General features: G+C 43.9%; 1 protein-coding gene across 3 annotated transcripts in view; it reads right to left on the bottom strand.

The window, feature by feature from the left end:
* The window catches only part of MIDEAS (mitotic deacetylase associated SANT domain protein), a 71,892-nt gene that overhangs the window by 37,473 nt on the left and 9,421 nt on the right, over positions 1–24,998 (bottom strand). For 2 of the 3 annotated variants that reach the window (XM_035112665.2, XM_035112656.2), the window contains exon 1: positions 13,057–20,173. The exons of the other annotated variant lie outside the window; for it this stretch is intronic. The gene's annotated coding sequence lies outside the window, so the exon portion shown is untranslated. Of the gene's footprint in view, positions 1–13,056; positions 20,174–24,998 lie in introns of those variants that run through there. 3 annotated transcript variants of the gene reach the window in all.

The raw sequence follows: 24,998 nt of genomic DNA, 5'->3' as shown, positions 1-24,998 counted from the left end.
GCTTTAGTTTCAGTATGTTGTTTTAAATTCAAGGTTCACACAGCAATGCCAGCAGCACACAGTGCCACGTTCACACATTAACAGTAAGCCAGACTTATTGTGAATGAGAAGCATGCTCCCCAAGGACTCCTGCTTTGGTGCTTTCCACAGGAAGAGCTGGATAAACAAACCAGAAAGCTGCAATTAAGCTGGACTTCCTGTTACATGTGCAAGTTACAATCACTTGTCAGCCTTGGACCATGATTATGGCTTGCCACGGAACAACGAACTACGAACCCAAGTTAGGACAAAATGGTTGGTTTATATCTGGAACATTCATAGTAAAGCAGATTAAGACCAAAAACCTGGCTTCTTGTTGTATCTGACCAGTATATTGCTGGATAGGGGCCATAGTTTGTCAGGCAAGTAGAGTCGTACCTTGGTTCTCAGTCACTATAGCATGAGACTCTTAATTTCAGGGTCATGGTTTCAAGCGCCACGTTGGACAAAACATTCCTGCATTGCAGGTGGTTGGACTAGATGACCCTTGCGGCCCCTTCAAACTCTACAACTCTACAATTCTATGATTCTAGAATAACCCTGGCATGTCTAGTTCAAATGATTTCAGAAATCAGGAATAAGCAATATCTCTGCCTCAGGGACTCTGAAGAACTGCTGCCAAACAGTATACAGATGTTTCAATAATGGCCTGATCAAGGACAAGGCAGATTCATGTACTAGCAGGTTCAAAAGTTGGAAGAAAAAGCCCCCCAGTTACTAATAGTTAATAATTTAGGTGCAATCCTGCTGGATCAGACCAAAAACCTATCTATCCCAGCACCCTGGACCAACCAGAAGCCAATGGAAGATCTGCAGGCAAGGCAGCTGCAGCCTGCTTCCACTGTTATTCCACAGAAAGTGGCATTCAAAGGTATGGCACCTCTGATCCTGGAGGTACAACAAAGCCATCATGCCCAGTAGCCATGGATAGACACATTTATTTGGGGGCGGGGAGATAAATCTAATTCTCTTTTAAAGCCATCTAAATTGAAGTCATCACTACATTATGTGGCATTCCATAGTTTTAACTATGCATTGTGATGAACTAGTATTTCTTTTTCTCAGTCCTGAACTTTCTACCATTTAGCGTTATTGGATGGCGCTGGGTTCCAGAATTATGAGGGGCAGAACAAAAAAGCACTTTCCTGAGTCTGGGATCTGCATATAACCTTAAGGCCCATAAGGCTACCACCTTCCTGAAGCTAAGCAGTTCAGGGCCTGATCAGTTACTGGATGGGTGACTCCTTGAAAAGCACATGTGGGTTCCATGATTTCAGAAAGGTGGGCTATAAAATATAAGAAAATGAAATAAACTGAACAAATAACAAACACACACAGTTTGGTACACCTTTTTATAGATAATTATCTCACATTTATATGCACTAACATTTCCCATACTGTAGGGTTGCCATAGGTCCAGAATTTCCTGGACATAGCCGGGAAACAGCTTTAAATTTTTTTTTTTTGGGGGGGGGGAAGCTCAGTAACTTTTGCATCTGGATTTTCACTTTTTGAAATATGGCAACCCTACCATATTGTATATCTTTCTTAAAGTATCCTTATTTAATGCACAATGTGGGAACGTGTTATGTGGAGTCAATTTTTCTACCTGCCCTAAGGTACCACCGAAGCCTTGAAAAATGAAGAAGAAAAATGGATCCCTTGTCTTGGCTATTTATTTTTTGCCTAGATCATTCTATTATCTGGCTGACCAACCAAGATCTATAGGTGCTGAAGAGGAAATGCAGCACCCTAATCTGAACTACTCATCCAAGGTACCACAAGAAAATTACAGTTCAAGAAAAATATTGTGGCTGATCTAAGAATCTGAAGAACTGAGACAGAAGCCAACAAAAGATTCTTATGGAGCACCCCACAAACTGCCATTTAACTACAGAAGCATTTCTAAGGGTGGCACCATGTAAAAGGCATCTACCTTAACTTCTAAGACAAATTGTAGGGGAAATAAACAAAGTCAAGTTCACCCACGTCTGAGTATGCTGCATATTTTACCTTCTAGCTTCCTTCTTGTCTCAAACATAACTAATTTTGCAGCATAAAACCTATCGGTGTGATCTAGATTTGGTACGTGGCGTTAACAAAATGGCCTTAGGAAAGGTCAGAGCGTGAGGAGGTTGCCATCCTTGTCTTGTTGAGGTTCATGCACACCACGAAACTGCCATCAATAGCGACAGATACTGCTGAGAGCCAGGCATGCCAGTTAAGGTAAGCAGTGCTCACGTATGTATGGATGAATTATAACTTGGCCAAAATCAGTGCATACCCCACTCTTGTCTCTAAAGCCAGCCTCCAGCCACTTGGTCACATCAAACCCAATTAATGAAAATCACCCAATTCAAGCTTTGTGAATAGCAGGCACAATTAACATTCCTGCAGGCTGCCTTGCAAGCCAGCCTTTTCCCTCCCACTCACCACCCACTCCTCCCTGAAGTGGGAAATGACAGCAGAACAGCCCTCCTACACACTGGTGGTTTGAGTGAGGAATAAAAACTGCCTTCTGTGTGGTGAGAGTCCCCCGAAGAAAAAAATCCAGCATTTCTGCAGGAATGGGGTAGGGTAGCTAAACAGTAAGACTATGGAGAACGAGAGGGGAAAGAAGAAATAATATTTAATCAAGAAGGAGGAAAGAAAATGGTTTCTAAAGAGAGAGTGTTAAGCAGTTCCACCACACCAGCAGTGTCCCTCTAGCTTCCCATTAGCAGTAAAGCATTTAGAAAGTCTTGATGCAAAGGGAACTGAGGAGGGAAATGCACCCACTGAGCACGTAGGAAAGTGGGTCAGAAGCCACCCCCATTGTAAGGGACTAGAGCAATCGGCAGCCCCCTCCAAGCCCTGATCTGGTTTTTCCTGCCATGCACTGCATCAGGGAAGCAGCACAGAGCTGTGGAGATAGGCATCAGTACAGGCCTCCTCTGCAAAGGTGTTTGGTAATCCAAAACATCTGGAGGGCCCCAGGCTGGCGAAGGCTATGCTGCACAACAGCTAGACCCACAGGCACTCCTGTCCTTATTCAGAAGTGACACAAACCCTGATGGCTTGTGCCACTTGCGGCAGTGTGCATGGGCTACCCAGTTTGTGGACAGAGAAGCTAAGGTCAAATATTCAGTGGCTTTGCACAGCAATTAATGCTTGCTTTTAGGGGGGGGGAATGTTAAATATTTGGATTTAGAATTTGTGATGGCTGGCAATTGTCAGCAAGCTTCATTACAGAACTGATGCTCCACCTAAACCTTCAGGTAATCCCTGCTAACTGAACTAATCTACTGTACTTGTGCTCTGGCTTCTGTGCCTAGGTAGGCCTTAGTTTTCACACATGCTCCCTCTGATTTCCCTTTCGGCAAGGACAGAATGAACTCACGAGTCACTCGTTTTCCCTGTCTCAGTCGCCCTGGGTGCCTTGAGACAACCGTCTTGTCACGAAACCACACCGACTTTTACTAGTATGACAAACTTGGATCGAACTATGCTGCCACAAGACTTGTTTACCCCAGTGTTACAAAACCAGATTGCTCTTTAGTTGTTTCAGCTTTAGAAAGAAGAGTGTTACCACTCCACCCGCAGTACGTGTGTCATCTACTCTTCTGGTCTCTTAACACAAAACGTATGGGCTTCGCCTTTATTTATTCTTCACTTCAACAGCAGCGCTGCCACTCCTTTCAACTGCTTTAATATGCTCCAGCAACGGGCATGTTAAGAGACATATTACGGTGGTATCAGAGGGTCAAAGGAGCAAAATACCGTATGTGACTCAGAGGGTAGCTTTCAGCCAAGTACTTTATACAGAAGGGCCCTGTGACATGTCAGTGCAAACTTTGATCTCCTGCTTCCCCATCTCCTGGTAATAACTGCTTGCAAACCTTAGTGCAACTGTTGGTTGTTTATTGCAAACTTGGCCTGCGGCTCTTATTTGTTTCTACTGGAAGAACTGCTAATGGACAGTGTTCTTCAAGAATAGACAATAGAAGACCCTGCACTTGGCAGTAATCCCTGCAAGAAAAACAACACTGGAGTGTGTGTGTTTTTAAGGTGTCATTGCAGAGGAGGGGAGGGAGTACTTATTACAATGTCTAAGTGCTGTTTTGGAGTTTGGAAAGATATTTTGGGAATTGGCCATGATAGGAAAAAAAATAATCCTGATAAATCTCATCATTAATCCCTACTTAATAACCAAATCAAACTCTGTTTATGTTGCATGAACAGGAAGGTGGAGGTGGTGAAACTTCTCAAACCAGCAGCTGCAAAGAGAGTTTGTTAGGGTGCGTAGCAAAGAAAGCGGCATGCAGAATACAATGGGAAAGGGAAACTGCACACACCTGGAATAGGGCAGGTAGGCGGGAGATGAGGCCTTCTACAGAAAGAAGAAGCAGCACCGCAGATTTTATGTCAACAGAACTCGATTTGTGGCATTTGTTTTGTCTAACTACTTGATGGTTTAGAAATCGCTCTGACAAATGAGATAGGGCTCACTTTAGCCTAAGTCTTGCTTACTGTTGTGAGAAATACTACCGCAGTAATTTGAGCTGGCTGGTGTATGGTCCAGCAGGGCCTAGAGAAGGTAATCTATACAATCATGACACAAAAGTACACATTCGTTCCTTCTGGAAACAAGTTAGTTGCTAACGATTAACGGAGCTCTTAACTAGGCTATTTCTGGCTCTTCTCTTTGGAACTGCCAAGAAGGTAGTTGCTACCAACAGAAAGTCGTGTTTACGCCAGCCATGCAGGAACTGCAGCCGGCCCTGGAGTTGGAACAACTAAACATGGAGTTGGCCAGAAGTTCTCCTCGTTCTTGTATTCCCAGAGCCAAGACAATGCTGTTGCTGCTTGCACCAACAAAACAAACTGGCATAAACAAGCTAAACTATGGAAACTAGAGACAATTCCCAAGCTTAAATTTGCTTTGTTTCTGCATGATGTGCTGGTGGGAAGGGAGAGGCAGGGGAATGCAGCCTTTGCAGGAATGCAGTAGAGTATTTGCACGGCAAAGGTAATCTTTGCTCCTCTTGGACTTTCCACTTCAGTACAAATCAGTATCTAGGCCAAGAGTGAGATGCAAGGCAGCTTTAAAGGTTTTACACTGTACATTGGATCAGAATGTGAAGGCTATGCAGAATCGCTACTGACACAGGGCCCCTCAAAGTGGTAACAAAGCCATAACAGGAGGTGGAAAAGGGGTGCAGAGATCGGAATCTGGGGTTTGGGGTAGGGTTGATCAGCAGCTTTGCTCATTTGCACGTGCTTTGCATGCATAAGGTCCCAGGTTCAATCCCAGGCACTTCCAGGTAGGACAAGAAACACAAGGAAACTCTAGTTATTGCCTGTCCACACAGACAATGCCGGGCCAGGTGGACCACTGCTCTGGTTCAGTATCAGACAAATTATTATGTTTCTGTCTCCTCCACTGAAACCATGAGTCGTGGTGAATAAAATCAGAAAGACACAAGTCAGGACTGCCATCATCTGAATCTCAACCCAGCCAATATTTTTCATGTTATTAATATTCTGAATAAGAAAAATGATATAGGATAAATGTATCTGGTCACTTTAATTAAATTTAAAAAGTAGTTTAGGGTTGATTCAGCCAAACCCTCTTACAGTATAGACATATATGCCTGTCTGTATACACAAGCCACGGAATCCAAAACTGTTATTTTAAAAAAATACATGGCTACTGATTTAAATTCACAGGGGACCTGAAAGTGAAAGGAGGCTTGGTAATAAGAAGCTTGGAACTTATTGCAGAGATTTGACTTCCTCAGAGAAGACACAGTTCACACCATTATTTGCACCACAGAAAGGCAAAGAAATGGATGAATTCTTCCAATGGCTCACTGTCATCCTACACCTCATTGTCAATCCATATTCTCAAATGCAGAGGTTCTGCAAGCTCAGCTTCTGCCCCTTATAACTCAAGCTTACACATTTCCAGCACTATAACTGCTCCACAAGTTCTGTGTTGCAAGCTGGAGGTAGGCAGAAGATGAGGAAGAGGATGTTTCAACACTTCAGGAAGTGACAGCTACAACTGCAACCAAGGTTCCCGTGCCATTTTTCTGGGTTGATGTTGTTGTTTTATCCAGATAAATAAGTTTTCAGCCTTGCTCTTGACCAGGGTTCAGCAACCCTTTTCAGCTGTGGGCCGGTCAGACCATGTGGTGGGCCGGATTATATTTTGGAGGAAAAAATGAATGAATTCCTATGTCCCACAAATAACCAGAGATGCATTTTAAATAAAAGCAAAATAAAAAAAATTCCTTCAGTAGCACCTTAAAGACCAACTAAGTTTTTATTTTGGTATGAGCTTTCGTGTGCATGCACACTTCATCAGATACACTTCATCAGATACAATGACTCTCATCAAGATGCACAGAGCAGAAAGTCTCACAAGTGGATATATTTCAAACCCTAAATCACCTTGTAGACTGAATACCCTGGTAAAAACCCAGACATAAAGTATATACACACACACACACACACACACACACACACACACATATACAGTATATACCGGATACAATGTATTACATCTCATAAATACAGTATTTCCTTGGTAATCCAGAGTTCAACCAGTCACATTCTGCGCACAATAGCATTTTGGAAACTTCCAAGGAAAGGAAAGCCCTGCTGTATATGGATTTCACTCTAGTAGTCCAGTCAGAAGTCAAAACTACACTGTAAATGGAGCAAGTTTCACAAGGATACTGTTATCTGCCATATCAAGGTTGGGGGGGGGGGGAATGCTTCTGGCCACAGCTGTCACAAAGCAATCAACAGTAGCCCAAAGTCACACATCTCCAACAAATGAAGGAGCCAAAAGCTTGGCTGTTAACAACTTCCAGCTGCTTCTCCTATTACCTCAGCTTCTCTGGATTCAACTCCCAGTCAGTTGACTTTCATCCAAGCACTTCATAGCCACAGATTTAGCAGAATGCAGTTCATAAGAACTGGCCACCTCATACAAACCAAGAGAGGTAAATTAATACAGAAGGTATCATCCACCCAAACTAAGCAGTTTTGACTTCCGCCATTTTCAATGGAAAAGGACATACTGTATACGGATCTCAGAGAAATCTGAGGACCTGAAAGTGGTTCGGCTGGATTGTAACTATAATATGCTTTATTGAAAATGAAGTCTTGAGGCACCTTAAAGACAAAGAAATTTATTACAGTATGTCAAACCTCCGTGGACTGGAATCCACTTCATCGAAAGCATTTCGTATCGCTCTAAATTGGCAGGTATATTAGGGGTGGGAAAATGTGAAGAGTTGGGTCAGAGGGAAATGAAATGCCAAAATTTTAATATACGGTTTTGTGAATGGTAGCAGATTATTTTACATATGCTTAAGCTATAATGTACCTGCCACACTCTGTATTAGTTCTCCTCTGCAAAGTGTCAGTGTGGGGTCTTGCTGAACACGATTGTAAACCCCCCTTCAGTGCAGCCTCTGACCCACATATGGCATTAGGTGTACGACAGGTGGGCATGGCAAGACTGAGACAACCTCAAAGGTCAAATGTTCTAATGGACCTTATTAGACCCACACGCCAGAGCTTCCCCGGCACTGTCATAATAAATGTGTTGGTCTTTAAGGTGCCCAAGACTCTTTTGTTATTATTGAGGCAATAGACTTACACAGTTAACCCTCTGAAAAACGTTGCATTCGGAGTCAGCTGCAAAAGCACTACGTCCAAATGTTAAGTACTTCACTTTTGCAACCCACGTGTCTTAAGACAAAACAAAATTATCCCCATCTTCATAAAATAAGAGAAATAAAGTACATTGGGAGGATAAATCCATGGTTATATAATGATGTAGTGGCAGGGATATGTTATATAATCTAAGAATAGCACTCATGTGAATCCTAACTGATAAAGGTCAAAGAGAGGGTAATCATCTACTTTCTTGTTACCTATATAAATTTTCCCCTCTTGCTTTAGGCATTCACTACCTGTTCTGACAGGCTGTGCAATGGCAGAACAATACAAGTTTTGTAATTTGTACTTTATAGATCTGTCCTTCAACGTTCTACTTGGACCCATGCAAGTAACCAAATTTACAATGTCCATCTGCATGGCTGCTAGGCCAGGAATAGTGTAAATGGTTTTGAAAGTTGCCAGCATCATAAAAATCTGAAAATTTAAGTTTCCATACTGAAAGCTCGAAGAGTGCATTCAGAGCCTTCATCGAATGCAGATATTTTCCACAAAATTCTAGTCTTTGTTATTTTTAACTATCAGCACCAATTACAGCTCCTATGTGCTCAGGCCAACAGTCTTTCTGTGTATAACTGGATCAACTATGAGATGACTTGCATAGTAAGCCAGGCCACAGTGCTACAGGTGAGCACTCCCACCTCTGCACCTGATTCACAGTTCCACCAATGCCCCACAATTGTGGCCTACAGAAATTATTCATATCCCGGAATGGATTTTCCCCTCATGAGAAACTAGGAACATGCATACCACATTCCTGACCATTTTGAGATTCTATACATGAGATCTATTGCCGGGTATCCTAATATGATCAAGGTTAAGAAATAATTTATTTAATGTTTAAAAGTCACTTGTTAAATAACACTTTAATGGGTTTTTTTAAAAAAAATTCCAATTACTGTAGTATAATAAGTATTTTAATGGACTCAGATTCCATTTTAAACAAAGCCAACACAAATGTTAAATTCTACTCTTATCATTCAACTTATGCTCCTTTATCAAACAGATTTGCAGTTTGCTTTTCTATGGAAAAATTTAAAAATAATGGAGAAAAATAACTGATTACCAAGCCAGGAATTGTAAATATAATGAAACAATTCATGCATTATATCAATTATTACAGCAATTTATTAGTATTTAGGACACCAAGCAGTGCAAACACTTACTTTCCACCTCATGGAGAAACACTGTTTTGTCCAATGATTACCAGCCTTTCCCTGCAACATTGCCCACAATCCTGCACACTTAACTTTGCACTGGCTTGTGACTTCTCTTCAGTCTTGCATCCTTGCATGTGTACAGACACCTGAACAAAAATCTAATAATTTCACAGTTATCCCTCCCCCTCATCTCTAAACAGATAAAATTGTGCAGCACAAAAGACATGTGGGTTGCATGACTTCGGATGATGCTCGTATAAACTGGAAGTATAAAACTCTTTACTAAGTTGCAAACCAATATGCTTTCATTGTTACAGTAAACCAATTACAGTTCAGTCATACCTCTGGTTGCATCTGCTTCAGCTTGCGTATTTTCAAGTTAAGTACGTGACAGACCCGGAAGTGTTTACTTCCAGGTTCCGCCGCGCGTACATGCGCAAAAGTGCTCTATTGGCGCTTCGTGCATGCTCAAAAGCTCCGCTCTGGATACATACCTTTCGGGGTGAGAATGGCACCCCGGAACGGATCAGGTACATATCCAGAGGTACCACTGTAGTACGCATTCTTGGGCATGAAATGCACAAATTAGAAAAACCATACACTTTGATTTAAATCAGGGGTAGGCAACCTAAGGCCTGGGGACCGTGTGCATCCCAATCACCTTCTAAATCCGGCCCGCGGATGGTCCAGGAATCAGTGTATTTTTACATGAGTAGAATGTGTCCTTTATTTAAAATGCATCTCTGGGTTATTTGTGGGGCATAGGAATTTGTTCATTCCCCCCTCCCCCCCAAAATATAGTCCGGCCCCCTACAAGGTCTGAAGGACGGTGGACTGGCCCATGGCTGAAAAAGGTTGCTGATCCCGATTTAAAACCACAACGAAATACAAGAACAAGGCTGGAGAATACTGCAGGGCCAGACCTAAAAGTCATGCAGACATGTAGAGAGCACCAGTCACCAAAAAAAGAACCCAAGACAGCACACTCGGGTAGATCCTGGAAGTGTAGAGGGAGAAGAGACAGAGTGTGGTTGCACCCAAATCAATTCCACTGAGTCTAAATTTATAGAGATGCAAGACTCTTAGAGATTTATAGAGATGCAAGTGTTAACAGCCCACCACCCTCCTTCATCAAAAGTTACCACAATGTCTCAGCATCTAGAGACTTCTGTGCTATAGAAAGGTTCCCACAATTAGTGCCAAAGCACTCTACCAGTACATACATAGTTGTATGCCTTCTGCCATTCAGGCCTCTTGCCATAATCCACATAATAAGGCATCCTGGCATCAAGTTCATTCTTTAGTAACCCAAAGCCTCAAGCCAGCATAGTTTGCATAATTTCTTAAGACAAAGGAACAGACTAAAAAGTCATTGCAATCACACCCATGGAGGGATAAAGTATCTCTTCCTCAATCCCAACAAGTTCAATATAAAAGGTCCAGCAAGTTACTAAGGGTGCAAGGAGTAAATGGTTGACCTCAGTCTGCCCAGGACTACTCAACACAGCCTTCATCAACTTGGCCCCCTCCAGGTGCTAGACTACAACTCTGTGCTGACTGGGACCAATGGGAATAAACTATCTGGAGAGCACCATGTTGGCAAAGGTTTAATTAACTTATACTAAGCTTCAAGACACGTTTAAGATTTTAGCGAAGTCACTAGTAGTCTTTTAAATAGATTCCTGCATTTGATTCCATTGCCCTGGCAGTGCCAACAAGGTGATAAAGTTCTTAAGAACAGTGTGCACATATCTTAAGCCTAGACAAGAGTTAATGTACTTGAAGGCCATTCTTCAGGCATATCCTTGGCTTCCTAGTGTTTCTATTTCTGGAAAATAAGGGGTGTTGACTTATTTCTTTAGTGTAGCGTTTTTCCAAATTTCTACCTTCAAGGAACCCTTACATTTCTACTGCAACATGTGTACAAAGGATTCTCTGCAATTTTGGCATGGAGTGTGGCCAAATCACTTGAGCTAACCCATCACAGAGGAAGTAAAACCATGTGTAGTTCCTGTATTGCTCCAGCCTAAACTGTGCTATTTACAGTGGCCTGGAAACAATCAATAAACTTATCTGTGATTCTGAAGTCAGCCCTAGGCAGAAGCAAACATTATCAACACATCTGCACACGAGAGACATTACACAGGAACAGGCAATACAACCACCGGGCAAGGCATGAAACCCAAAGCTTAAAAAAAGGGGTGCATTTAATTCTGTGTATCAGAAGACAATACCTCTCCTGTATAAACAGGCAGATTCTCTTCTCCGTGAGAGAAGACCATCTAAATGAGCCTTTACATAAACATACTTTTGCTTAAAGCTGCCCATCTCAGAGCCAAAACACAACTACTACCGGTACAACTTGTGCACTTCCGATTGAACTGCATGTTAGAAGATGCAGGACAGATTTCATTATTTTAAAGTGCTTGTTCACACAGTGCATGTCAAGAACTACTAGCCAGGATAGCTATGTTCCACCTCGGCTGTCAGAGGCATTATGCCTCTGAATACCAGTTGCTGGGAATTGAAGATGGGCAGAGTTGCTTGTGGGTTTCCCACAGGCACCTGGCTGGCCACTATAAGAGCAGGATGCTGCACAAAATAGGCAATTGGCCTGATCCAGCAGGCTCCTCTTATGTAGGATGCAGCACTTGCCAAGTACAAGGACCTATTATGCTCCTCTAGTTAACAGCAAAGCTCTCTCATTGATTTCTGCAGGAACTAGAACAGCTTCGATGATGTCACCTGCCAGAACTATGGCCATACGCCCTGGCAAGTCACCACGACTGTGATTACACATATCTTTCAACATTACTGCCACTTTTGCTCAAGCGGCTGCTGGATTGCAGGATGAGATCACAGTTCTGGGACCCAGGAGTCACCTGGACTTTAAACCACCACCTTGACTCCCTTCACATCCCTTATCTCATTCTCTAAAAATTTATGAGCACACTGGGACTTAGCTGCCCGTAGGAGCACATTCTACAGGTTTGCTAGCCATATGGGCCGAAACAAGTGGGGAATTAAGGAACTAAACCACCGTGTATTTTTTTTAAAAAAAGAGTATCTCATTCTGCAACCCCAATGTTTGCAAAAAGCATGAGATGCAGGAACTACCTTACACAAGCACAACTTTTATGCTTCCGAACAGGAATGAACGGCTGCTCTGAAACTCGCAGGGCCCCCCCCAAAAAACTGGTAAATAAAGACTTGCGGCCCATCTGTGCACACGCGGGGCGGTGCACGTTGCTCTTAACAAAATGGGAAAATCTGTACGAGAGAGTCCCAAGGTTTTGGCTTGTGTGTGTTTGGGGGAGGGGGGAAGTTGGCATTGCAATTCCTCATCAAAATACTCTGATAACCAGGGGTACCAGGCAAATCGGAGTGGAGGGAAAGAACAGATAAGGCAATCTTGCACGACTTCCACCCTCAGACACAAAGCATAGCTTAAATTCCACTTCGGGATTTACCCATTAATCAGGAGCAAAGGATTAGGGTGAATTATATGCGGCGGCGACCGGGAGAGTGGGGATTGCATGGCGGCAGTGTCGTTTTGAAAGCGCGACGTCTTTGGCCAGAAAAATGTCCATCTCATGACTAAGAGAGAGAGAGCAAAGGCCATGCGAATCACCTCTTTCCACTTCTTTCTCCCGTTTAGAAGCTGCTCCCATCTGACAAAGGGAACGTTTTGCAAAACACACACACAAGAAAGAGAGAACACTCCGCCTGCGTCTCATTTCCCGGTTCTGAAGGGAGGAAACCTCCTTTCCGCGGCCGCCCCTGAGCAGCGCCGAACTGCGTAGCTGCACAAACAAGAGTGAGGCAAAACGCAGGGCTCGCAGTATGCAGGCAGGCAGGTTTTAAAGAAAACAGGAAAGGCAACCCAAAAAAGTTCCCCCCAACAGCCCTCGATTCTCCCTCTCCACTCTAACTCTTGCATCCACTCCTTGCAATATATATATTGCAACAAATCTAAATATATATTCCACGGCTGCAAACACACACGCACCCTTTCTTCCCCACGCAGCACCAGCCCCGGGCTGCAAAGAACAAGCGGAAGAAAAGCAGAGGCCCTCCTCTGGAGCGTGCGGACGTCCCCGTCCCCCCTCGCTTTCAAACTTACCTCCTTGTTCTCAAGCGCCAAATAAAAGCCAGGCGAGTTCCCATCGCTCTTCTTCGCTCCAGTGCTTCTCTGCTGACGGTTTAAGTGCCAAATCCAAACAGCAACAAGCGACTGAGGAGGAACAGACCTTCCCGCTACCCCCCCCCCCAAGCAAGGCTCCCTTGGAAAGAATGCAGGAAGTTTCCCTGCAAAGATCCCGTGCACAAGTTGTCAGCCTGCTCGGTTGCTCGCTCTCTGCGCACAAAGTCCTGCAGTGTTTGCTGGCTGCCGCCCGGGATGTGGAGAGCCCCGGTTGCTGTTGCTGCTGTTGCCCTCTCCGCCGCCAACCGCACGTTGCAGTGTCAGGATTGCAAGTCTCTGAGTCACAGGATTTGAGATCACAGCTTGGGGAGCAGAGCGGTGGGGAGGGAGGAGGGCGGTGGGGGGAGGAGGAGGGAAGAGAAGCTCCTTAGCTACGAAGGAGGCAGCAACTGCAGCAGCAGCAGCAGCAGCAGCAGCAGCCGCCACAGCAGAGAGCGCTGACTTTCCCACCCACCCGTCCCCCCGCCTCCTTCTGAGAACCAAGAGATTGCACAACTCTCAGGAAAGGAAATTGGGAGCAGCCGCCTCCTGCAAAACACATATGCCCTGCTGCAACAGAAGTAAAACCAGCTCTTCCACTTCATCAGCACAACGGCCTTCTGCTCAGGCTCCCCCACCCGGCAGCAGGCCTAAGCCACGCCCATTTCCTGTGGCCATATAAGGCAAATAAAGTTGTTTTCGAATATATAATATAATAACCACCCCATGTAACTCAACACTTTCGTTCGTGCTTGAGTGCCCGCATGTGGCTATGAGATGGAGAGAGTGGGCCCGTCCGTCCAAAAGGTTCGGTTGCCAGGAAGATCCAGTTGCTCTGGCACGCACGGTTAGCATCTCGATGCAGCTACAAGGTCAGGGGGAAAGAGCCTGATCACGTTACTGGAAACGCTGTTTTGCCAGGAATAGTGCTGACTTTTTCCCGTTCGGAGGGACGTTTACTTTTGCTCTCTCCTTGCTTTTATCGGCTAAGCCCGTAAATCAGGCTTGTTGTGCGTGATTTTTTGCAGGGGGGGGGGGCACATCAAAACAAAAGCCCCAATTAAAGCGCTGGAAACTCACATTTGGGCGCAGGAAATGCAACGGGGCGTACAGAAAATGGTCTACAGGGCCGCACCAATATGATTTAGAAGCGCAGATTTCCCGGCTGCATCCTGAAGGGGTGCAGGCTGATCCTAGGCAAGCACGCGCCACTTCGTTGGGGGGGGGGGTTAAGCCCAAGTAAATCTGTGCAGGATTCTCCCCCCCCCCCCTGGCGCGAGTTATTGCACGGGAATACATCCCACGAAATGGCTTGCGCCCGATCCAAATTAAAAGGCGGATAGGATTGGGCTGTCAGGACTTGCACAACGAGGCACTTACGATTCGCACGCGCTTGAGTACTTGAACCAGCTACTCTAGGAAGTGCCACGACATTTCCTGCCGTTTGCACAAATGCAAACCAAAAACAAAATGCAGACGGGAAGGTGGGGGTGGGAATTGTCACCAAAAATGTGGGAAGCAGGAAGGGTGAGCACTGAGCAGCCCAGAGTAAAACATTCGAGTATCGAGAGGCCTCTGAGTTGCTTTGCCGTGACTCATCGCTTGTTCTTGTGCAACAGCTCCAGCTCCTTTATGTATGTGAAAGAAGGCTATTGATAAGCCCTCCCTTGGAGAGTTGTGAGTTCCGCAACTGTGTGGCCGTCTTCCTCTGGCGCCTCCCACTAAGTAATCTGCATCTCATCCACCAACACCACCGCATTTTCAGTTTTTATTTGCATCTTGCACAGCGCGCGGCATATCCATGCAACAGCAGCCTCCGTTTACTACTACAGCAGGAAAGAAACGTGCATTGCAAATGAGTGCAAGAGGAAGGAACAGTGCTGTGGCAGAACAGGAAGGAATCGAAGCCCTGGCAGCCTGCTGGTTTCTGCAACCGAAAAGGAAAAAGAAGAGGAGCAGCCTCATAACAGCTGGGCAAGAGTTCTGTCATGTACCATCTTGCAAAGGCATTCACCGCATTCCTCTTGCCGGGAAGAGCCAAATGGGACAGCCCAACACTTGCTAGACAGATGCCTCTAGTCAGGAGGAGATTTGGAAAATTCAAATCATCCAGCTACAAAGGAGTGGTGCAAAGTAGCAGAGTTTAGGGAGGCTCTAAGTGTGAATTTGCCATAAGGTGATATATAAGGAGATGCCAGAACACAATAAGAAGGGTTATCCATTCCTGCACTCTTATGGTCGACCAGATACTCATGCGAAGCAACAGGTATTCATAGACCTACAGTCTCTGATAGAGGAGGTAGAACAGCCGCCTATCTCTAGGGTGGTCAAAAGGTAGACCACAATCCACCAGTGGATCATTGATCAATTTCTGGTGGATTGCACAGTGTCTGTTGATAAGTTGAAGTCTCGGAAAGAACTTTGATTGGATATAGAAAAAATACTTTTTTATTACTTAAGCTTTAATTGAACTTATTCAAGTACCATAATACCTTTTGCTTTCCCTGACACCCCCTCCCCATACAGATAGATAAGCCTGCCAACAGGATAACCATTCATGCATCTGATACTGTGGGCTCTATTGGCCTTATGCCATAGGAAATTTGTTAGAAATTGCTTAAGTAAATAAATGACTTGCACTGCCATCACAATTTCAAAACACAGAAATGCAGCAGGAATAAAACACCCTACTAATTTATAAGCAGCAGCAATGAAGTTTCAAAGCACAGCATATGATAATTAACCAAAACAGACTTTAAGAAAAAAAATGTCTTTTAACTTATGTTCCCTAGGAAGGAAGTTCCAAAGATGAAGAGAAATCATGTCTCTTTAATATGCCACAAGACTGTTATTTCTTTATAGCACACTAATGCAATTATCCCTCTAGAAGTCATTTAGCACAAATGCATACTCAGGGTTGCCGAACACAGTTCAATTATGCCATAATTCTTTAAAGATCCTGTATCTGCACCCTTGCTATGTAAATTTAAAACACCTCGGTGGAGTGGGTATTCAAGTACCAAAAGAAAAAGGGGAGGGAATGCAAGCTGCATACAAGACTGAAGTCAGCCTACGGTACAGGGATAAAAGATCTGTGCCCATCCAGACATTGTGGAACTCAACTCCCACCAGTCCCAGCTACCAAAGCCAACAGTCAGGGAGGATGGGAGTTGTAGTCCAACAGCATCATTCTGGAGGGCAACCCATTCTTCAGCCTCCAGCATCTGACAGATGCTTCCTAGGCAGAGGAGTTTCTCAATCGTGTAATCTGAGTTCCTCTAACTGGTGATACTGGCGACTGAACATGGCACGAGGTACGAAACAGACAAAGCATCGCTCTTTCCTTGTTGCACACACCATGTTTGCTTCTGGTAGCAACCCATGAGTTCACTGGTTCCTCATTAGATTTGGACGTCCTCTGCCTTAATGTAATCTACTGTCTAATAATAATACCGGTAATAATAATACTGCATAGCTTTCAGATCTCAGAGTAAGGCATTTGTATATAAAAGCCTTTGATCAACTAGATTCTGGCTTCAAACACACCATACATTGAAAGCACACATCCACAAATAATCTGGGAACTCTTATTTATTAAGGGTGCTGGGAGTTGTAGCTCTGTGAAGGGTAAACAACAGTTCCCAGCATTCTTGCAGGGTGTGTGCTTTCAATGTATGGTGTGTGTGTTATGCAGCCTCTGCAGCCACAGCTTATAACCTCCCACAAAGTGAAATCAAACAGCCTAGTGGTACACATTCCAAACCAATGGAAAAACCCCAGGTTCCTGGAAAGGATGCCAAGGGTTTTCTGCTCTGTGCACATCTGGGATCAAGTGTTCAGTGTCAAATGGAAATATGAGCCCCACAGCATGATTCTATGTTAATTCAAAGGGACTCTGAATGTTGTTAAAGACAATATGCATTTGGTGAAAACAGCAACATTGACAAATTACCAGCTATGTACCATAATTCACAGTATCACTTGTGTTCCCATGGGCTCTTTTATTCAGTATGCAAAAGTGTCAAGTTTGAACACATGCAAACAGGATCCACAGAAAAGGCCTGTGAAACCAGCAGCAGCCTTCTAAAGATACAATTAAGAGTAATTATAAGTCCTTTATCAAGATAAAGCTCACATTTGCATATAGGCTTTGTTCTTCTCATTGTTTCAATGCAGGCTTTATCATCAAAATATCCTCACGTTTTGGATAAGTGATATGGGGTAAGTGAGATATCACTGCAGTTCCCACTTAAAGCAGTGTTTCAGATACGTTTGTGGAAGGCGTCATTACATCATAATCCTATTTATACACTCAGAAGTAAGGCTTACATGGGGCTCACTCCCAGGCATCCTCAGAGTGTATAAGCAGATTCCACATTTTTCACTGTGCAATTTTTAAAATCTTGAAATGAAGAGAGACATACCGGTACTTTTGAGAGAGCACATGGCTATTTCTTCATAAGATGTGCAATATATCCTAACACCACACGCACACGCACACACAGAGAGAACAAGCACACTCTCCTTATGCCATCAGCAACTCCATATAATACACTTTAATGCCATACCCTCCAACATTTCTCCAAAGAAAATAGGGGCATACAAAGTGTTCCAAGGGCAATTTGGAGTTCTGAAGTGGTGGGCAGTTAAGCACATACACCTTGCCATTTCTCCACTCAAAATCACTCAACCTACCTGTCCTGGAGAAAATGAGAAAGGACTGTCAGGGGGACTTTGTTACATGCACCAGAAAGTAAAATCTTGTGATCTCTGTACAGTACAACCCCGCATACAGGCTCCATGTCTGCATATAGCCATCTTCTAGGCCTGCAAAGAAATCACTAGATGTTTGATACTCTGAGGGACATCTTCCGACTCAGGTCTTTTTGGACCTTTGTGATAGTGGCAGCTCAGGGGAGCAGGATATGCTTTAAACCAGGCATCCCAAAACTGCGGCCCTCAAGATGTTTTGGCCTACAACTCCCATGATCCCTAGCTAAGAGGACCAGTGGTCAGGGATGATAGGAATTGTAGTCCAAAACATCTGGAGGGCCGAAGTTTGGGGATGCCTGCTTTAAACATTCAGGATACTACAGAGATCACTGTGTATCTTTCCTTGCCAACCAATTCAAGGAGAGTCGTGACAATATTATGTACAATAAATCACCCTATGAGGAGGGGGAAAGGAAGGAAGAGGCATGGTAACATTTTGCTGCTTATTGCTATCACTTTCAGCTATGCTGTAATGCAAATCTTTGGCTCTAGGCATGCAGTCCTGAGTCAGAAGAACATTGACGACATGGATATTTCTCTTTTTGGTGGGGTAGGGTGGGGGTGTTATATGTTGACGATGCTTTCCATAAAGCTCTCTCGCAAATTGTCTTCAGCTTTTCATGACATTGCAAGAAAGCATGATGATTATCAAAACTTCTCAAAACAAGAGCTCAAATGGTTTAACTTCAGCAAAAGCTTGCTGCGAGTACTGGTGATAGCAGATTTGCAGCCCAATTATATATACTTTTACTCAGAATTTCCCAGAGTTAAAGCAAGATACACCCCCCAAACAAGCCTGAGTAGGACTTCACCATTATCATTGGTGCCAAGAGACTACCACTCCATATTCACCAAACATTAATCAGTTTGTTGTACTGACAACAACGTTCATTTTCTATTTCCATGCAATTAAATGTTTTTTGTTTGTTTGGCAACAAACCCATGGACCTTTGCCATAGTTTTCATGAATTACCCACTTCTGCTTTGTTCACACTGTCACCCTTTAATAATTTTATGTTCAGCACATGAAAATTTAAAGCAATTCATGGTGACTCCCCCACCCAATACTTCTTGTGCAGGGTACACCTCATAAAGCACCATCACTGAATAGCAACACATTAAAGCTACTGCCCTGCAGGCCAAAAATTGTCTAGTTAGTTCAAATAAATTAACCACATTATGCCCTAGCACTTTCGTCTTGGGTGTTCATTGTGGTTTGTCAGATCACAATGCTATGCTGACAGGAGAAGCCACATCTGGCAAAATTGTCTTTTCTGTTGAATTCTGAAAGGTAAATAAACACTTTCCTGACAGCACAGATACAATAGCAGAGTATTCTACATTGGGGCCAAGCATATCCTGAATAGCAAAAATCTAAAGCTCTAGGATTTTGATAAAAGAGAGGCAATGACATTTCAGTTGTCAAAGCCTTCATGCTGTGCCTGACTTGATAAAGTTTCATTGAAATATCTGCATTAAGAAATCAATTTGGAGTAGGTCACTATGTCCTGCCAATTTATTAGCTCCCCAAAATAGACATGTTGAGTAACTAACCATGCCACTAGATTTCAGATCCCTTCTGTTTAAGCAACAACCTTTGACTGGAAAGTGACTTCAATTATACTAAGGTATCCACAGCGCTCTTAGAAGTGGCACATCACCCCCCAAAAGTTGTGTCATGTAATGTCCAAGTTGCCCCTATATAAAAACTTAATTCAAATACAGTCATACGCTTTAGTTTGAGTACTTTCAGTTTAAGCACTCCGCAGACCCATCTGAAATGGATTAATCCACTTTCCATTACTTTCAATGGAAAAGTTTGCTTCAGGTTAAGTACGCTTCAGGTTAAGTATGGACTTCTGGAACCAATTGCACTCATACTTCGGGTTAAGTATGCTTCAGGTTGAGTACTTCGCGGACCCATCTGGAACGGATTAATCCACTTTCCATTACTTTCAATGGGAAAGTTTGCTTCAGGTTAAGTACGCTTCAGGTTAAGTACAGACTTCCGGAACCAATTGTGTACTTAAACCGAGGTACCACTGTATTGATTTCCCCTCCCTGCTCTTTAAAGACTTAGAATACATCATATTCGTTTGTTAAATATTGCTATTAATGACTTGGCCATGAAACCTGCGGCCTAGAAAGCAGGTGATCCTCTGACCGGGTTAAAGCTAAGCTGATCAGTGCCTGAATCACAGGGCCACATAAGCTGTTCAGTGGCTTCAGATGTTATAGAGAAAAGCTGCCAGCAGTTTCCTCTCACAATTATTAAGAGGTAATATCTACATAAAATAAAAAAATTCCTTCAGTAGCACCTTAAAGACCAACTAAGTTTTTATTTTGGTATGAGCTTTCGTGTGCATGCACACTTCTTCAGATACCTGAAGAAGTGTGCATGCACACGAAAGCTCATACCAAAATAAAAACTTAGTTGGTCTTTAAGGTGCTACTGAAGGAATTTTTTTATTTTACTTCGATCCAGACCAACACGGCTACCTACCTGTAACCAGTAATATCTACATGATAAGCAAATGCTTTGTAAGTGAGTTTCACAACAGTTTACTTAAAAAAAACAAAAACAAACCAGAGTGGAGAAGGTGGCAAGACAAAGGCAATTTTTATTTATCCTACAGTCACTTGTCTGCTCTAAATTACCTGCACTAGCTTTCTTCTCCACAGAGGTCCAGCTACATGTTTGCAAGGGTAAATGTGGCACAAACCCCATAGGGAAGCTTGTGGGAAGAGTGGAGGGAACTTAGACAGGAATATGGTAGTAGGTGGAGAAAGAATTGATTGCTGCTTCTCTGCTGGAACTTCTCTTACCCTTCAGTTCTCTTTTTCTTTCTTTCTTATTGAGGCTCTCTTGCACAGATTTACATCTAATGCGCATGGAGCCCTTTCATGTAGCGTTGCTTGCTTAGAAGTCCAAAGAGGCTCCTGCACAGGAAATATTATAGAATGTAGCCTATTCTCCTCTCCTACCCAATATATATTTTGAACATTATCATCCATCGTCAGCAGACAATGGAGGAAGAGACTGCCTAGGGAGCTGCAGGTCCATGTTTGTAATATCTGAAGCTGCTATGAGTTCCCGAAAGGAGGGACAGGATGCAAATGTAGAAGAACTGCAAAATCTTCCAGTTTTTATTAATGTCAAATATACATCAAGAATTAACAAGAAGACCACTGAGTCTCTCTCCAAATCACATTGTTGTTGTTTAGTCGTGTCCGACTCTTCGTGACCCCATAGACCATAGCATGCCAGGCACTCCTGTCTTGCACTGCCTCCCGCAGTTTGGTCAAAAGGAGAAGTGTTAAAATAACTTAAGTTTTATACAAGAAGTACAGAAAAGCAAAATTGTAATGTGATTTGGCTTTCCCCTTCATGGATCAATGCCTTGTCGTGGCGAAGGGGCTTGAATAACTCAGAGAAGCTATGAGCTATGCCATGCAGGGCCACCTAAGATGGACAGGCCACTCCAGTATCCCTGCCAAGAAAACTCCATGGACAAAGCCAAATCACATTACAATTTTGCTTTTCTGTACTTCTTGTATAAAACTTAAGTTATTTTAACACTTCTCCTCCTCAGTTGTTTTAACACCTAGGAAAAGAAACAAGTGCAACAGCTTGAGGACTTTTATACATAAGATATAATATGAACGCAAAATGTCCAGTCAGTATATAACCAGCATACATTAGTCTTAAGATTTGGACATTGTGTACTTAACAACTCTAATACACTCTGTCATACAGGAGAAGAGCTGTAGCTCAGTAACAGAGCGTCTGCTTTGCACTCAGAAGCTCCCAGGATCAACACCCAGCATCTTCAGGCATGGCTTTGAGAGATCCCGCCTGAAACCCTGCAGGGCTACTGCCAGTCAGTGCAGGCAGTACTGAGCTAAATGGACCAACTCAGTGAAAGGCAGCTTCCTACGGACGGTATGCCACTAGGTTGTACTCGGCATAAACCCATTCAAACTAATAGATTTAAATTAGTTGTGTTTATTAATTTCAGCAGGTCTACTCTAAGCTGAAAAATGATCTATATATAACATGGGTAGGCAAACTAAGGCCCGGGGGCCTGATCCGGCCCAATCGCCTTCTAAATCCGGCCCGCGGACAGTCCGGGAATCAGTGTATTTTTACATGCGTAGAATGTTTCCTTTTATTTAAAATGCATCTCTGGGTTATTTGTGGGGCATAGGAATTCGTTCACCACCACCCCCCCCCAAAAAAATATTCCGGCCCTACACAAGGTCTGAAGGACAGTGGACCAGGCCCCTGCTAAAAAGTTTGCTGACCCCTGATCTCTAACATAAGAAGAGCCTGCTGGATCAGGCCCAACAGCACATCTAGTCCAGCATCCTGTTCTCGCAGTGGCTGAACAGCTGCCTCTGGCAAACCCCCAGCAGAACCCAATCCTAAGAGCACTCTCCCTTCCCATGGTTTCAAGCAACTGGTATTCAGAAGCACAACGATAAGATGATTATTTGACAAGGTAGCAGTAAGATAAAGGAGACTATGGGGTTGCAGCGCTCATCTCGCTTTCAGGCTGAGAGAGCCAGTGTTTGTCCACAGACGGCTTTCCGAGTCGTGTGGCCAGCATGACTAAACTGCTTCTGGAACAACAGAACACTGTGACGAAAACCAGAGTGCACAGAAACACCATTTACCTTCCCGCCACAGCAGTACCTATTCATCTACTTGCACTGGTGTGCTTTCGAACAGCTTGGTAGGCAGAAGCTGAGACAGAGCAATGGGAGCTTACCCTGTTGCGGGGATTTGAACCACTGACCTTCTGATCGGCAAGTCCAAGAGGCTCAGTGGTTTAGACCACAGCACCACCCGCATCCCAAGGCAGTGGTGACCTATGATGGCACTGGAGAGACAGTGATGGGAAAATGTATTTTCCATGTTGCTGCCACCACCGGTGGGTATGTTTAAACTAGAAGGTATCATGGACACCATATAATATAAGATAATAGCCTTCTCCCTCCCCGCGTGGGTGCTATCTAGCAGTCCAGGGCCAGGCAATACCAGATGCTTTGATTCCTATAATTGGGCATCTCCTCATATGGGCAGCTGGACAGTCTGAAGCTCTGATGAGAGAGAATCTGAATGAGTGCTCTAGAGGGGGGGTAATGGAGAGGACCTCCTCCCCAAGCTTCGGGTGTTGCTGTTGCTGCCACTCACACAGCTGCTTCTGCGCACAGTTGAAAGCCAACCATTAAAACCCTTAAAGATTTGAGACTGCGGAAGCTAATGTACTGCGGAAGATTTGAGACTGCGGAAGCTAATGTAGCTTCGAGTGTTCTCGAAGCTACGAACATGAGTTTGACCAAACTACGGGAGGCAGTGCAAGACAGGAGTGCCTGGCGTGCTATGGCCCATGGGGTCACGAAGAGTCGGACACGACTAAACGACTAAACAACAACAAAGCTAATGTAAACACCTGTTTCCATATGAACCTTTCCTGCACACTTAGGTCATTGGGAGAGAGGTGTCTGCTTCAAGTGCCTTAGGCAGCCAAACTCAAGAGGCTTGTTAACCTCTTTCTTCCAGGGGCAACCTGCTCTGTCCATTACTTTTTTATTTCCTCAGTTTTAGTTAGTATTAATACTGCTGACTTGTTGTTGTTGTTGTTGTTGTTTAGTCGTTTAGTCGTGTCCGACTCTTCGTGACCCCATGGACCATAGCACGTCAGGCACTCCTGTCTTCCACTGCCTCCCGCAGTTTGGTCAAACTCATGTTCGTAGCTTCGAGAACACTGTCCAACCATCTCATCCTCTGACGTCCCCTTCTCCTAGTGCCCTCAATCTTTCCCAGCATCAGGGTCTTTTCCAGGGAGTCTTCTCTTCTCATGAGGTGGCCAAAGTATTGGAGCCTCAGCTTCACGATCTGTCTGTCCCCTTCATGGATCAATGCCTTGTCGTGGCGAAGGAGCTTGAATAACTCAGAGAAGCTATGAGCTATGCCATGCAGGGCCACCCAAGATGGACAGGTCATAGTGGAGAGTTTTGACTAAACGTGATCCACCTGGAGAAGGAACTGGCAAGCCACTCCAGTATCCCTGCCAAGAAAACTCCATGGACAAAGACAATACTGCTGACTAATGGGCTATAATTCTTGGCTTGTTTTGAATAGCCGGATAGAAGCCAACTATTTTGCTATTGGCTTAACCTGTATTTTAAGTATTTTACCTGAACCATCTCAAGAGCCCATTCAAAGCACAGGTGCAGGGTATACGTTGAACTAAATAAAGACAACACCTAAGCATCACTTGTTCTTTCTTTTTTAAGTTTAGTTACATGGGGATTTTAACACTCAAATTAGTTAACGCCCCATAGTAGAAGCAAATGTACCAATCCGAGCTGGAATTGGAAATGCACACCTCCGCATAGGTATTTTTCCTGTTCTCTTCCAACTCTGTTTAGGCCACAGGTGTTTATATTGGTTCTAGCCATGATACGGAACTACCGGTAAGTTGCACAAGTTGCACAAGTGGAATTACTTGAGAAAGGGAACGTAGGCTCCCTGAAGGAAGTATCTGAACCTGCCAAGAAAGCAGACGGCAAGACATGCAATTCTGGGGAAATATCTGACTGGAAAATAAAAGCCCAAGGGTTTCTGAAGCAATCTAGTTGCCAGAACAAATAACACATCTGTATCACTCTTGCTAAAATTCCACAATTCAATTGCACTGCACTGCAGATGTTCAACCAACCTGCTTCAGTGTCTAGATTTTGTGGGAACAACAATAACAACAACATTCATTTTAAACATATGGCTAAATACTAGCTCACCTTGATAACTGGCATTTTAAAAACACATCAAAGCATGCTGGGCCTTTATTTATTAGCAAATATGAGTGGGTCAGCATGTGCTGATATTAACAAGCATTTGGATCATTGCCTTCAGCCTCAAGTGCATCTTAGAATCATAGAGTTGGAAGAGACCACAAGGGCCATCCAGTCCAACCCCCTGCCGAGCAGGAAACACTATCAAAGCATTCTTGACATATGCCTGTCAAGCCTCTGCTTAAAGACCTCCAAAGAAGGAGACTCCACCACACTCCTTGGTAGCAAATTCCACTGCCGAACAGCTC

The sequence above is a fragment of the Zootoca vivipara genome, chromosome 1 (genome assembly GCF_963506605.1).
Source record: "Zootoca vivipara chromosome 1, rZooViv1.1, whole genome shotgun sequence".
NCBI lineage: Eukaryota > Metazoa > Chordata > Lepidosauria > Squamata > Lacertidae > Zootoca > Zootoca vivipara.
This window is presented reverse-complemented; position numbering and strand designations above follow the sequence as displayed.